Raw genomic sequence first — 14,230 nt, forward strand, 5'->3', positions numbered from 1 at the left:
GTAGTTATAAAATATTGCACTGCTAGTGGTTAAAATGTGATGCTTATAATCCTTTCATTTCAAAGTATGTTAACGGTTTTAAAATATATTCGGACAGCCATAGGCAAAAATGGTTACATTAATCTATGTTACAATGCCGGGTAGTTAGCATAGCATGTTTCGAGAAAACGTGTTTCTTTGTACAACTTCAAAAATCATGTTTATAATCCATGTATAGTTGTTATTGCTGTGTTAATAAAATAAGAACTCGTGACTTATTCATCCTTACGCGTTACTTGGATATCCCACAGACACAATCTATAGTTATCTGGCTATGTATTTCTAAACAATGGGCAGCAGTGTGGAGTAGTGGTTAGCGCTCTGGACTCTTGACCGGAGGGTTGTGGGTTCAATCCCAGCTGGTGGACACTGCTGCTGTACTCTTGAGCAAGGTACTTTACCTAGATTGCTCCAGTAAAAACCCAACTGTAAATGGGTAATTGTATGTGATATCTTGTAACAATTGTAAGTCGCCCTGGATAAGGACGTCTGCTAAGAAAGAAATAATAATATAGCTGTTTATTTCTTGCTTTTTTTTTCTTCCTTTCTACAGATAGGCCATGTTCAATACCAGCGCTAAAATAGTGAGGACCAATGGCGAAAAGCCAGACGAATTCGAGTCTGGCACTTCCTAGGTAAGAAATTTATATTATTATGACATACACTCTTGAGCCTTTGAAAAGTGTATAGTTTGAGTCCGACACACCATGTGCTAATGTAACTAGTATTTGAGATACTTAAATAAAAATAATATTTTTTCCTTTTTTCTGCAATGACAGCATGAGTGTAAAAAGCTGACTGTTTTGGGCACTTCTGGAATTAGAGATGAACTCGGACCTGAAGGCTTAGCATTGGGGAACTCAACATCACTGCTGCTAAGGTATGCAAGAAGGAAATGAATGGGCATTAATACATACTTTGTTTTCTGCAATGCAGTTTCTGTAGGGGGGGAGGGGATTGAGGTTTTTGATTTAGTATTTACTAGTGTACCATCATTGGGGTAGTTGGTTGAGAACTTGTCGACACAGCCTCATGGTGCACAAAAAAGCAATTGTAGGCGCAGGATTTAGTTTGTGGTTCAGCACATTTTGGGCCCCAAAATAAATAGTTTAAATTAGTTGTAGTCCTGTAACATTTGAATGTGAAGAGAGCTGTGATGTAAAGGTTGTTATAGAGTAATTGCTAGCTGATGTTTTTCCTGGTGCGTGCAATGTTAGCACCTTATTTATTTGCATACCTTTTAGAGGACAGAAATTGCTTCTCAACACTGATATCCTGAGACTTTCTAAATACTGAAATTTAGTTTCTGTATAGTGTTTTCACTTTGTTGCACGACACATTGAAAACCCCAACGTGGATATCCTGTGAGGTTGCTCTCATGTGGCTCTGTCCGTGTGGCGTAAGGGAGCGTAGCGCTTTTCAGTGCCATGACGTACAGTCCCGTTCCACGACGTTGGAGAGCAAGCTTGTCCCCGGCCTTCGGGCTGCTGCGGACAGCGTCCTGTATATTCCTACATCTTTCCAGAGCCCTCGGCAGTGACTGGGGAGGTAAACCATGCAGGGCACATGTATACCTCTATGAAATGTGTTTCCATACACATTCTACTGAAACCATGTGGTGAATTTAATTCTGATAAATTAAACCTTGTATATCATCAATTAAACGATAAGGTGACTGTCTAGTGTTGTAAAACTTATGTAGCACGGTACCGTTAACTTTGTGGTTGTAGAGTTGTCTGAGGAAACCGATGTATTTATTTTTGCTGAGACTTGGTTTGATATATCGATTTTGATATAATTTTGCTGATTAGGAAATCGAAGTAGGTGGTGGTAGAAAAGCAATCATCATCTTCCTGCCTGTGCCCCAGCTGAAGTCTTTCCAGAAGATCCAGGTGCGACTTGTGCGAGAGATGGAGAAAAAATTCAGCGGCAAACACGTGGTCTTCATTGCACAGGTAAAACGTCAACCTTTGTTACCCTGGCATTTGTAAAAAAGCCAGTGCAAGGACTGGTTATCTTGTGGCAAAAGAAAAGGTACTTTTGCATATAAAAAAAACTATATATAATAAAGAGTTTTAGTGAGTTATTCTTGGCTCGCTCTGATAAGGCTAATGTTTACAGCATGTTTACACAGATAACCATGAGTAAACTAAAACAAGAGGATCGATAGCGTCTCGCTTTGTTTCAATTTGACAAATTTGTCAACACTACTTTTAAAGATCGCTCATCTCCAGTTCATTTATTCAGAGAAAGTGGATTCGTAACTAAATCTACTACAGTGTTTCCCTTGTCTGGTGAAATTAACCCTTTGCCTGGTCCGACATTGCAATTATTCCTATCGGGTCCATTGTCGGACCCTGTCCGACATCATTATAGAAACGCAAAAAACAGGTTTTAGTCGTTTTTTCTCCGGAAAAAGTCGAGAAAACCATTCAATGGCCGAGTGGGAACGACAGGAGCAGAGACAAGTCGGGGAAAAAAAAAGGCGTATCTCATGAATAGTCATACATGGCCCTGGTATCAGATAACGGGGCGGTCGTAAGTAAACAAGCTGGTTGATAGTAAGTCAGCGCACAGAGAACACGGACATTTGCAGAGCTTTTTTGAGATGTTATAGTAATAAAATAATGACTTGGATCGCATTATTGAGGAGTTTGGTGATGAAACGAGTGATCAGGAGACGATTGATCGGTATGTACGACTATTATTATTATTATTATTATTATTTATTTCTTACATAGGTGAAAGCGATAGCGAACGAAAGGGTGGGGCGTGGCTTGAGATGCCTAGTGAGTGCTTTGTTGATATGCAGGGCCATTTAAACCCGTTTGACTGTGAAAAAAAATACTTTTAAACAGCGCATCTAAAATTAACTGCGCGTGTGAAAATAAATTAGACCTGGCGTGCCTGACACGCATTTAATAAATGGACCGCAAAGGGTTAAAGAGAATTAAATTCTAAACACAGAAATGTATTATTTCTCAACAGTGGGCGGAATTCAGTGTTTACCCTGCATATTAACACCCCGCCTCTGCTCACGAATGATTGGACAGCTGTCATTTCTAAAAAACTTGGCAGATGTTTGACTCTCCTATTGGTTAAGCTTACTGTCAGTACCTGCAACTGGAACACCCAGTTTGTCTCACTCAGTTAACTTATGATTGGGCTACTGCAGAGAATGCAGATATTCAGTTGGCTGATCGTATTGCAGAGGCCCTTAAGGGAAAAAAAAAAAAAGTTGAGTATGTACAAGCACAGCATAAGCAAGCAGCATTATCAACAGACTACTGTGACGCTGTTGTTGGAAAACGTGTTTAAAGCTTTATTTATTTTCCCACACTACGACCTGCCAGAAATGTGTTCACAACCCATAATTTAATAACAGCTGCCGCGGGCACTAATTTGCCACCACTGTTTTAAGCTTTCCAACGATACTGCCCCTTTCAGTCTAGCTGCTACAATGACAATACTCAAAACAAAACCTAAGCTGTGAACTCTGTCACATGACGAGAGGCTTAACTTCAGGTGACACACTGAAATACATCTTTGGAAAGCCTCGAATCTTTACTTTTTAAACAAGCCATGAAATAGGTGGCTTTTACAGTGTCTGAGTAATATGTGTGTAACCACCTGTGCGCTGGCACCCCCAAAATGAATGTGGCTGAGTTTTAAGAGTTAAAGCAAAAGTCACCGCGTGCAAAACACCTAGATAGACTTTATATATAAAGTCTATCTAGTTTTCTTCAAAACTGTTTACTTACTGCAGTGTACTGAGTTTTTATAATCGTTAAAGATAGCGGCCGAGAATCATATACGAGAGAATAAAGTCTTGTGGCACTTAAATTATCCCTCGCTACTTTTATTTATTTTAACCAGAACTACTAAGAATGCTGCTCATAGTGATTGTTGTAGCATTTCAGGCATTCTCAATTGGGTGAAAAATACAGTAACTTGGTGTCTTAAAATATCTCTGCTGGATTTTCCTGCACTGAAATTCGCAAGATATGCGGAAGCAACTTGATAAATACGCGATTCCCACAATCCCGCGCTGAAATTCAAGCCCTGATTATCATCAAAATGTGAGACATACTTCAACATGAATGTGATGTGTAATCTAAACATATTTGGAGTAGTTTGATCTAAAGTACATTATAAAGCTTGTTTCTAGAGGCTCTGCATCATATTGCCAAGATGGCCATGACATGGCAGCAGCACACAGCAATTACTAAAGACTATTCACAATCTCATAAGACAATGTATCTAGTTATACTGCTTTGTATTGCTGGTTGTATTAAACCAACGTGGATATCCTGTGAGGTTGCTCTCATGTGGCTCTGTCCGTGTGGCGTAAGGGAGCGTAGCGCTTTTCAGTGCCATGACGTACAGTCCCGTTCCACGACGTTGGAGAGCAAGCTTGTCCCCGGCCTTCGGGCTGCTGAGGACAGCGTCCTGTATATTCCTACATCTTTCCAGAGCCCTCGGCAATTACTGGGGAGGTAAACCATGCAGGGCACATGTTTTGAATATCAGTGTTCCTTTTCAAGTTTAGATAACTTTAAAATTTTTTTTATATAAGATAAAGAAGTTCATATTGTCGTCAGAATGTTTTACCTGAGAAATCCGTTCAATAGTGTTCAGTTCCACAGCACCATGGTATTTCCTAAAACAGGATCTGCAATGAAAATTGCTATACTTGTGGCTGCTGTCTGGCAGTTGCCGGTTTCTGGTGAGAATCGGCAATGTCGCAGCCCTGTGTTTCATGAAACTCAATTTATTATTTGCGAGGTGATTGTGATTTGTCGCAAATTGCGTTTGTGAAACGGGCTCCAGGAATTCGAAGGTAGTTTTTAAACCTTTGAATGTTCGTCAGGTGGCATTCACGCACTATGCTTCCTTTTTGTGCTCCGTTAACAGAAACAGTTTTTCTGTTAACGCAAGTTTCACAAGTTTTACAATTTGTGAATACTATAAATCGCACATTAAATGTCACTCGTATGCAAAATTAAGGTTTTGATTTTACAATTCATATTACTTAAACAAAAGTTGTTGTATTAATGTCCACTACCAAATCTTTATACGTTGCAACTGTATATGGCGCAGCTGCCATGTATTGGAGAAGGGTCTATTATGCCAAAGTACTAGGGGGGTACCTATAGCGGTTGTAGTGCTTTAGTAAAATATGTACTGAATACCTAGTGTACAAGACAGTGCAAGAGCAGTGCTGTGGTAGACTGTTTGAAACACACAAAATATACGCTAACACGAATAATTTAAAAAACTGAGCACTGTCCGCCCCCGCCCATTTCCCCATCCACCCCCCCCGCCCTCCAGCTCGTGTTATCCAGAGGCAAACCTTTAATTTCTTAATTCGCCATCTCGATTGGAAAGTTGTATATTGTAAGCTATATTGAAAGAAATGTTTTTTTGTAAATGTGCAGACAACCTAAAAAAAATTGATTGCAAACTGTGCAAGGGACTGTATCATGGAGGCACAACCAATCTCCAGGGTCACTTGACAAGCGTGTGTTTTACATTTTATAAAACTGAGACACTCATTCCTTGAAGTATATTGCCCTCTGTTTGGTACTTTTGGATTATGGATTACCTGTGAAATAACAGGATTTTCAATCAAATATAAACAAGTAGATCTGGTGACGTTGCCAGTGGATTATGCAAATGAGTACCATCAAAGGTTCGAACCTTCCTTCGGTAATGTGTTCCGAACCTTCGAAGGTCAAAATGTACCCATTGTTGCAGCCCTAGTCATGACTGATCCTAGCACAGTTCAAATTTCTTGTGATCCTTTTATACCAAGGGAAGAAAATGGGTTTGATTCAGGGTGTTCTAGCAAATACCTGCTTTATCATGGCTGTCCTGATCGATGTGTAGGAACGCCCAAATTGTCTTTTATGATGCCAGCTGTAAAGAACAATCCCTCTTTATTTGGGGTTTGCTTAATTAGATTCCAAGTAGCTTGTTAATGTGTGTCCCCAGTACAGTGTGTTATGGGTTTATGTTGGTAGAAGTGGGGCTAATTTGAGCCCTTGAAGTGCTTATGTTGTCACAGAATTTGTTGGCCATGTGTACAATGCCCAGATAAAACTACAATGGCTTAAGCAGTAAATCAAACCGATATCCTCTCGGAACAAAATTTTTAAACAATCTGGTTAAACAATTGAAAGTTACGTTTTCATTTTGTATATTTTTATTTCAGCCTTTCATTGACTGCCGTGCATGATGCTATCCTCGAAGACTTGGTCTTCCCAAGTGAAACTGTTGGCAAGAGGAACCATGTAAAACTGGACAGCAGCAGACTCATCAAGGTCCTCCTAGACAAGGCACAACAGAACAATGTTGAACACAAAGTGGTCTGGTAAATCAAATATACTTTGCTTTTTTATCATGTATAAAAACCCCAACGTGGATATCCTGTGAGGTTGCTCTCATGTGGCTCTGTCCGTGTGGCGTAAGGGAGCGTAGCGCTTTTCAGTGCCATGACGTACAGTCCCGTTCCACGACGTTGGAGAGCAAGCTTGTCCCCGGCCTTCGGGCTGCTGAGGACAGCGTCCTGTATATTCCTACATCTTTCCAGAGCCCTCGGCAGTTACTGGGGAGGTAAACCATGCAGGGCACATGTTTTGTATGTATGTGGTACATTTTAGAAAAGATGAATGTCTACTCTTACTTTGTAACATGTTTTCCTACTGCAAAGTAAATGGCATCATTTACTAACTGAATCTTTTCTTTATTTTTAGGTTGAAACTTTCTCTGGTGTCTACAAGAAACTCACAGGCAAAGATGTTGTATTTGAGTTCCAGCTGTAAAGTGCAGAATGATTAAATAAATGTGTTTACCATCTTTGTAGCTTATTTCTTCATTGCAGTTTTAGATAAAATGTTTGTTTTGAAAGTAAAGATGCATGTGTTTGCTTTTCACGAAATATTAGAATAGTTGTTGGTCTAATTGCAAAGCTCATTCTTCATTGAGCAATGAAAGCAGGTGGGTCTGGAACGTAGTTAAAACAAAAATCCATATTATAATTTAAAATACATGCTGCAATAATCCACCAACAATTTCTAAATGTATTGTATCTACATTAGGTCATTAAGCAATAAAACCCTCAACGTGGATATCCTGTGAGGTTGCTCTCACGTGGCTCTGTCCGTGTGGCGTAAGGGAGCATAGTGCTTTTCAGTGCCACGACGTACAGTCCCGTTCCACGACGTTGGAGAGCAAGCTTGTCCCCGGCCTTCGGGCTGCTGAGGACAGCGTCCTGTATATTCCTACATCTTTCCAGAGCCCTCGGCAGTCTGGGGAGGTAAACCATGCAGGGCACATGTTTTATATATCCAAAAGTATAAACTGGTGGGGACTTGCTAGGCTGTTTATTCAAAGGTTCCTCCACTTGCCAGTTTGTATTTATATATAAACATGGATCTAACAGCTTGCTTAGCAGCACCAAGCTTTTATAAAAGATCTGCTGGCTGTAACTGCTCTGATGAACCCCTGTAAATAAAGGCCACGCTTGGACAGTTGCAGTTGGTTTTCTAGTAACTGAGTAATAGCTGGTTTCACCTGTCGAAAAAAGGTTGCAAGAAAATTGTATTAATAAAATACTGTTAGCATGTCACAGACAATACATTGTAATGTTTATTATAAATATGATTTTAATCAACCAATCCTTAATTTAAACAGGCAAGACACTTAAGAACAAAATCACATTATGTACAATGAAAGCATTGTTTAAGTAGTCATTATGGTGCATGTCAAAACTGCATTGAGTGTTGTAAGAACCCGGAGCTATGGGTTTACAAGAGCTAGTTTACCACAGTACCGAGCCCAGTGCCTTTTCATAATATTGTACCAAAATAGAATGGTTAATTGGTTTAAAGTTTTCAATAATGCATATGGTGATTCTGTAAACCCTTTTGTAAAAGGAACAAATATATATTTGGAATTATATAATTTTCTTGGTTATGGACACAAAAAAAACAATACCACATTCGTAGAACAAAACAGAAGTTCTTAGGAAGGGCCACGCTGATTTTGTGAGACTTTCTCCACCAGAACATGGAGATTAGGATCCAGTATAATAATAATAATTTATTTCTTAGCAGACGCCCTTATCCAGGGCGACTTACAAGATATCACATTATTTTTACATACAATTACCCATTTATACAGTTGGGTTTTTACTGGAGCAATCTAGGTAAAGTACCTTGCTCAAGGGTACAGCAGCAGTGTCTCCACCGGGGATTGAACCCACAACCCTCCGGTCAAGAGTCCAGAGCCCTAACCACTACTCCACACTGCTGCCCAGTATGAGAATCTCTCTTCAGTTCAAACTCACCAGTTATTATTTATTTAGCCAGGGCGACTTACAATTGTTACAAGATATCACATTTATACATTTGTGTTTTCACTGGAGCAATCTAGGTAAAGTACCTTGCTCGAGGGTACAGCAGCTGTGTCCCCCACCTGGGATTGAACCCACGACCCTCCGGTCAGGAGTCCAGAGCCATAACCACTACTCCACACTGCAGTTAAAACACTACAACTGGGTCATTCCTGGGTATAAACTGATTTCTGAAAAACGTTTTTATTTTTTTATTTATTAACTTTACTTCTTTTATTCAATATATGCCATTTAATTCTGGAAACCGAACGCTCAAAGCAGTACAGCGCACATCCATAGGCACTGCACGGATCAAAACTTCAGTTCAAAACAAAAGCATAACAAGACAAAATGTGTTAGTAATACTGAAAGTTTGATCTTCCAGGACAGCTTCAGCGTGGGTAAGAAGAGTGAAATTGTGCTGAATGTACCTTGATTTAAGCAGCCACTGACCTCAGCCCCCCTCCTTCTCTTTGTGAGTTCAATCACCCCGGGCACCCTGTGGAGGGTCTCGTGTATCTGTCGTAAAGAAAACTGGTTCTGGCTCACACTTCCTAAAATGGTGTTATCTTGGTGTGGCCCTTTGTTCTTTTGTGCTTAATCTATGTTATCTCTTGAGCGCATTGGTTCTTCCAGCAATGTGCGATTGTGTTTATTCCAAGAGTCAGACGGTCACCGTCAGTGCAATTAAATGCAGTCTTGCAATCTCGCAGTTACCAGTTACTATACCTCCTCTGATTATCTCCTTTTAAAACTAACAGTGTACAAACCTGCAAACACGTGTATCTTATACTGCATTCAAGCTTCTTTCCATGTTATCCAACACTGGTAGATCAGTTACTGTATGCACATTCTTAATATTTGTAAGGGTTGGGGCAAGTAAATGAGCCCAGTCAGATTTAGTTTGGTTGGGTCAGATTGAAAGAATCATCCATATACTTGGATTAGCACTTCGAAATCCTATGTAAAGCATTGTGTTCTTGCAAGCAGCAGCTTGTCAAAATGAAAAGCAAAACGACGATAGTAATAAGCACTTGTAGTGCTCTCTTCCAGTGGGCACAATATTGAGGAAAGGACTAGGCTAGCATGTTACTGATAGAGATGTGAATGAAAAAGTAGGGTTACTGTAATCTCACCCTGAGCCCTACATTTTCAGCACTGTACTAGCAGTGAAATAATATTTAATTGGTGATAAAGTAGGGTCTGGATTAAATCAAAGTGATGGCAGTGCAATTACCAATATAAAGTGGTGCTGCCTTACATTTTGATGTGATCCCCTCAGATTCATTTGTACTGTACTTCAAGAGTGCTCTGTACCTCCAGGTCTCAGAACTTTCTTTAAGGTAGGTGGAAGGGAATATAAATAATACTTTATTATAGACGCACGCACTTGGACTGTATGAAAGAACGTTGGTGTGCCGGTATGTAGTGTAGCTCCATGCATCCCTGATACAGTGTTATAGTGACTTGGAATGCACCGTGTTAGTTTCAGTAGGAAATGCTCATATGGTTTTTTTTCATCATGGTCATTCTAAAATATTTGGTGGTTATTATTGTCAGATTTAAATGCAATTATAATATGGAATTTTCAACCTTGATTTTAAATCAAGTATTGCTCATAGTGCTCCCTCGCTATAAAAGGCGCCTCGGATATAACACTCATACAGCAGGTCCCCCAGTTCCCTATACTAGTGATTCATGCAATATTTCTACAGTAAATACAGTACCGGTGTTGATCAAACTGTAAACAACTTCTCACAGTCTAACTTCCTTTTCAGTTTTTTTTTATTTTAATTTTTTTATAAATTTAGTCGTTGCCAATTATTTTTATTATTTTCTCCCCAATTTGGAAATGGACAATTATTGTTAGGTTCAGCTCACCGCTACCACCGCTGCGCTGACTCAGGAGGGCGAAGATGAACACACACTATCCTCCGAAGCATGTGCCATCAGCCGACCGCTTTTTTTCACACTGCGGACTCACCATGCAGACACCCAAGAGCTACAGCGTCGGAGGACAACGCAGCTCTCGGGAAGCTTACAGACAAGCCCGGTGTGCTGAGGACACCCCCCGGGGACTCGTATACTAATATGTCACGTGACTCAGGGCGGGACAAATTTGGCATGACACCGCCCCCTAGAAGCAAAGGAATAGCCTGGACTCGAACTCGCGATGTCCAGGCTATAGGGCGCATCCTGCACTCCACACAGAGCGCCTTTACTGGATGCACCACTCGGGAGCCCCTTCTGTCTCTCTTAGTATCTGAACTGAAGAAAAGCTGCGCTGGCACTTTATAACACAGACATTCAGCATTCGTTTTATAACAAAATAAATATTAGGCCTATTACGTGGTTATCTTTCCTAATGTATTTCTTTTTTCTTTTGCTGCGAGAAGAGACGCTTCAGCTTGCCTTCAACCTTGTTACAAAAAGGATACTGTTCTGGTCACCTCGTTAAAAAAAGGATATTGCTTCTCTAGAAAGAGTGCGAAGAAGAGCGACCACAATTATCCCGGGTTTAAAAGGCATGTCGTATGCAGACAGGTTAAAAGAATTGAATCTATTCAGTCTTGAACAAAGAAGACGCGGTGATCTGATTCAAACATTCAAGATCCTAAAAGGTATTGACAATGTCGACCCAGGGGACCTTTTTGACCTGAAAAAAGAAACAAGGACCAGGGGTCACAAATTGAGATTAGATAAAGGGGCATTCAGAACAGAAAATAGGAGCCACTCCCCCAACTCCCCAGTAATGTTGTTGAAGTTGACACCCTGGGATCCTTCAAGAAGCTGCTTGATGAGATTCTGGGATCAATAAGCTACTAACAACCAAACGAGCAAGATGGGCTGAATGGCCTCCTCTCGTTTGTAACCTTTCTTATGTTCTTATGTAACCCTGCTCCGGCAGCCGAACCTGGGGCCAGCCCGCAGCACACAGGAATATCCCCGTGTGTCCTGAGGGCATCAGATGATTCTTAATGGTTAGGTTTAGGCTTAGGTATTGGGGCAGCAGTGTGGAGTAGTGGTTAGGGCTCTGGACTCTTGACTGGAGGGTTGTGAGTTCAATCCCCAGTGGGGACACTGCTGTTGTACCCTTGAGCAAGGTACTTTACCTAGATTGCTTCAGTAAAAACCCAACTGTATAAATGGATAATTGTATGTAAAAATAATGTGATTAATGTATAATGTGATATCTTGTAACAATTGTAAGTCGCCCTGGATAAGGGCGTCTGCTAAGAAATAAATAAATAATTTAATTTTTTTAGGGTAGGGGTTGGGTTAGGGACAGATGGCTTCATTTCATAGAGTTGCTGAGCTCTGGAAGTGAAAGGTGGGAGTCAGTAAATGGCAAATGCCCTTGAATCATCTGATGCCCTCAGGACACTTTCTAGGGGATATTCCTTTATGCTGCCAGTTCCATTCCCTCTTCCCCTATTTCAAAGAAAGTTACATTTCTGCTTCACTATACATGCATTATAGAGAGAGGGAGTTATTTTATTTTGTATTGTAGGCAGATGTGTGTTGTTATGTGTCCCGCGGTAGCTTCCTGCTCAAACAAATATTTAGGACAAAAAACACAGCCGTGTAAAACATTTATAATTAGGTTTTGGAATATTGATATATTGTGAATGTCATACGGTTACATTTCCCTATTGCATAGCAATTAACTAAAATGTGTTTTAACTTCAATAAAGGGATATATATATATATATATATATATATATATATATATATATATATATATATATATATATATATATATATATATTATTATTTATTTCTTAGCAGACGCCCTTATCCAGGGCGACTTACAATCGTAAGCAAAAACATTTCAAGCGTTACAATACAAGTAATACAATAAGAGCAAGAAATACAATAACTTTTGTTCAAGTAAAGTACAAGTTTGACAAACCACAATTCAATAATACAGCAGGTAATAGTGATAGTTACATCAGGATATGATTAAATAGTGATAGTTACATCAGGATGTGATTAAATACAAAGTACTACAGGTTAAAAACTTGGCAGATTACAGTATTCTGAAGTACAGGATTAAATGCAGTAAAATAGGGGCTGATAAGAGCAAAATAAAGCACATTTACATGAATGGTGATAGTGTCCCAGGATACAAACAGAGGAGTTCTGTTTGTATCCTGGATACAAACAGAGGAATTCTATATATATATATATATATATATATATATATATATATATATATATATATATATATGTGTGTGTGTGTGTGTGTGTGTGTATATATATATATGTGTGTGTGTGTATATATATCACTTAAATACTTAATTATGCTCCGAAAATTATATATATATATACAGACGTGCTCAAATTTGTTGGTACCCTTACAGCTCATTGAAATAATGCTTCATTCCTCCTGAAAAGTGAAGAAATTAAAAGCTATTTTATCATGTATACTTGCATGCCTTTGGTATGTCATAGAATAAAGCAAAGAAGCTGTGAAAAGAGATTAATTATTGCTTATTCTACAAAGATATTCTAAAATGGCCTGGACACATTTGTTGGTACCCCTTAGAAAAGATAATAAATAATCGGATTATAGTGATATTTCAAACTAATTAGTTTCTTTAATTAGTATCACACATGTCTCCAATCTTGTAATCAGTCATTCAGCCTATTTAAATGGAGAAAAGTAGTCACTGTGCTGTTTGGTATCATTGTGTGCACCACACTGAACATGGACCAGAGAAAGCAAAGGGGAGAGTTGTCTGAGGAGATCAGAAAGAAAATAATAGACAAGCATGGTAAAGGAAAAGGCTACAAGACCATCTCCAAGCAGCTTGATGTTCCTGTGACAACAGTTGCAAATATTATTAAGAAGTTTAAGGTCCATGGAACTGTAGCCAACCTCCATGGGCGCGGCCGCAAGAGGAAAATCGTCCCCAGATTGAACAGAAGGATAGTGCGAATGGTAGAAAAAGAACCAAGGATAACTGCCAAAGAGATACAAGCTGAACTCCAAGGTGAAGGTACGTCAGTTTCTGATCGCACCATCCGTTGCTTTTTGAGCGAAAGTGGGCTCCATGGAAGAAGACCAAGCAGGACTCCACTTTTGAAAGAAAAACATAAAAAAGCCAGACTGGAATTTGCTAAAATGCATATTGACAAGCCACAATCCTTCTGGGAGAATGTCCTTTGGACAGATGAGTCAAAACTGGAGCTTTTTGGCAAGTCACATCAGCTCTATGTTCACAGACGAAAAAATGAAGCTTTCAAAGAAAAGAACACCATACCTATAGTGAAACATGGAGAGGCTCGGTTATGTTTTGGGGCTGCTTTGCTGCGCCTGGCACAGGGTGCCTTGAATCTGTGCAGGGCACAATGAAATCTCAAGACTATCAAGGCATTCTGGAGCGAAACGTACTGCCCAGTGTCAGAAAGCTCTATCTCAGTCGCAGGTCATGGGTCCTCCAACAGGATAATGACCCAAAACACACAGCTAAAAGCACCCAAGAATGGATAATTACAAAACATTGGACTATTCTGAAGTGGCCTTCTATGAATCCTGATCTGAATCCTATTGAACATCTATGGAAAGAGCTGAAACTTGCAGTCTGGAGAAGGCACCCATCAAACCTGAGACAGCTGGAGCAGTTTGCTCAGGAAGAGTGGGCCAAACTACCTGTTAACAGGTGCAGAAGTCTCATTGAGAGCTACAGAAAATGTTTGATTGCAGTGATCGCCTCTAAAGGTTGTGCAACAAAATATTAGGTTAGGGGTCCCATCATTTTTGTCCATGCCATTTTCATTTGTTTTATTATT

The 14,230-nt window shown here is 39.7% G+C and overlaps 4 non-coding genes and 1 pseudogene across 4 annotated transcripts; all 5 read left to right on the plus strand.

Annotated features, from left to right (window-relative positions):
• The first annotated feature begins 849 nt into the window (after positions 1–849).
• Positions 850–6,897, plus strand: LOC117403220 (small ribosomal subunit protein eS7-like; annotated as a pseudogene).
• On the plus strand, positions 1,388–1,609 carry LOC117403453 (small nucleolar RNA SNORA73 family). Its single transcript, XR_004544569.3, has one exon. It is a non-coding gene; the product is annotated as a small nucleolar RNA SNORA73 family (small nucleolar RNA).
• LOC117403451 (small nucleolar RNA SNORA73 family) lies at positions 4,336–4,557 on the plus strand. The gene has a single exon (XR_004544567.1). It is a non-coding gene; the product is annotated as a small nucleolar RNA SNORA73 family (small nucleolar RNA).
• Positions 6,455–6,676, plus strand: LOC117403456 (small nucleolar RNA SNORA73 family). Its single transcript, XR_004544572.3, has one exon. It is a non-coding gene; the product is annotated as a small nucleolar RNA SNORA73 family (small nucleolar RNA).
• A 262-nt stretch (positions 6,898–7,159) lies between the features above and the next one.
• On the plus strand, positions 7,160–7,379 carry LOC117403457 (small nucleolar RNA SNORA73 family). Its single transcript, XR_004544573.3, has one exon. It is a non-coding gene; the product is annotated as a small nucleolar RNA SNORA73 family (small nucleolar RNA).
• Positions 7,380–14,230: the final 6,851 nt, after the last annotated feature.

Source organism: Acipenser ruthenus, chromosome 5 (assembly GCF_902713425.1).
Source record: "Acipenser ruthenus chromosome 5, fAciRut3.2 maternal haplotype, whole genome shotgun sequence".
Classification (NCBI taxonomy): domain Eukaryota; kingdom Metazoa; phylum Chordata; class Actinopteri; order Acipenseriformes; family Acipenseridae; genus Acipenser; species Acipenser ruthenus.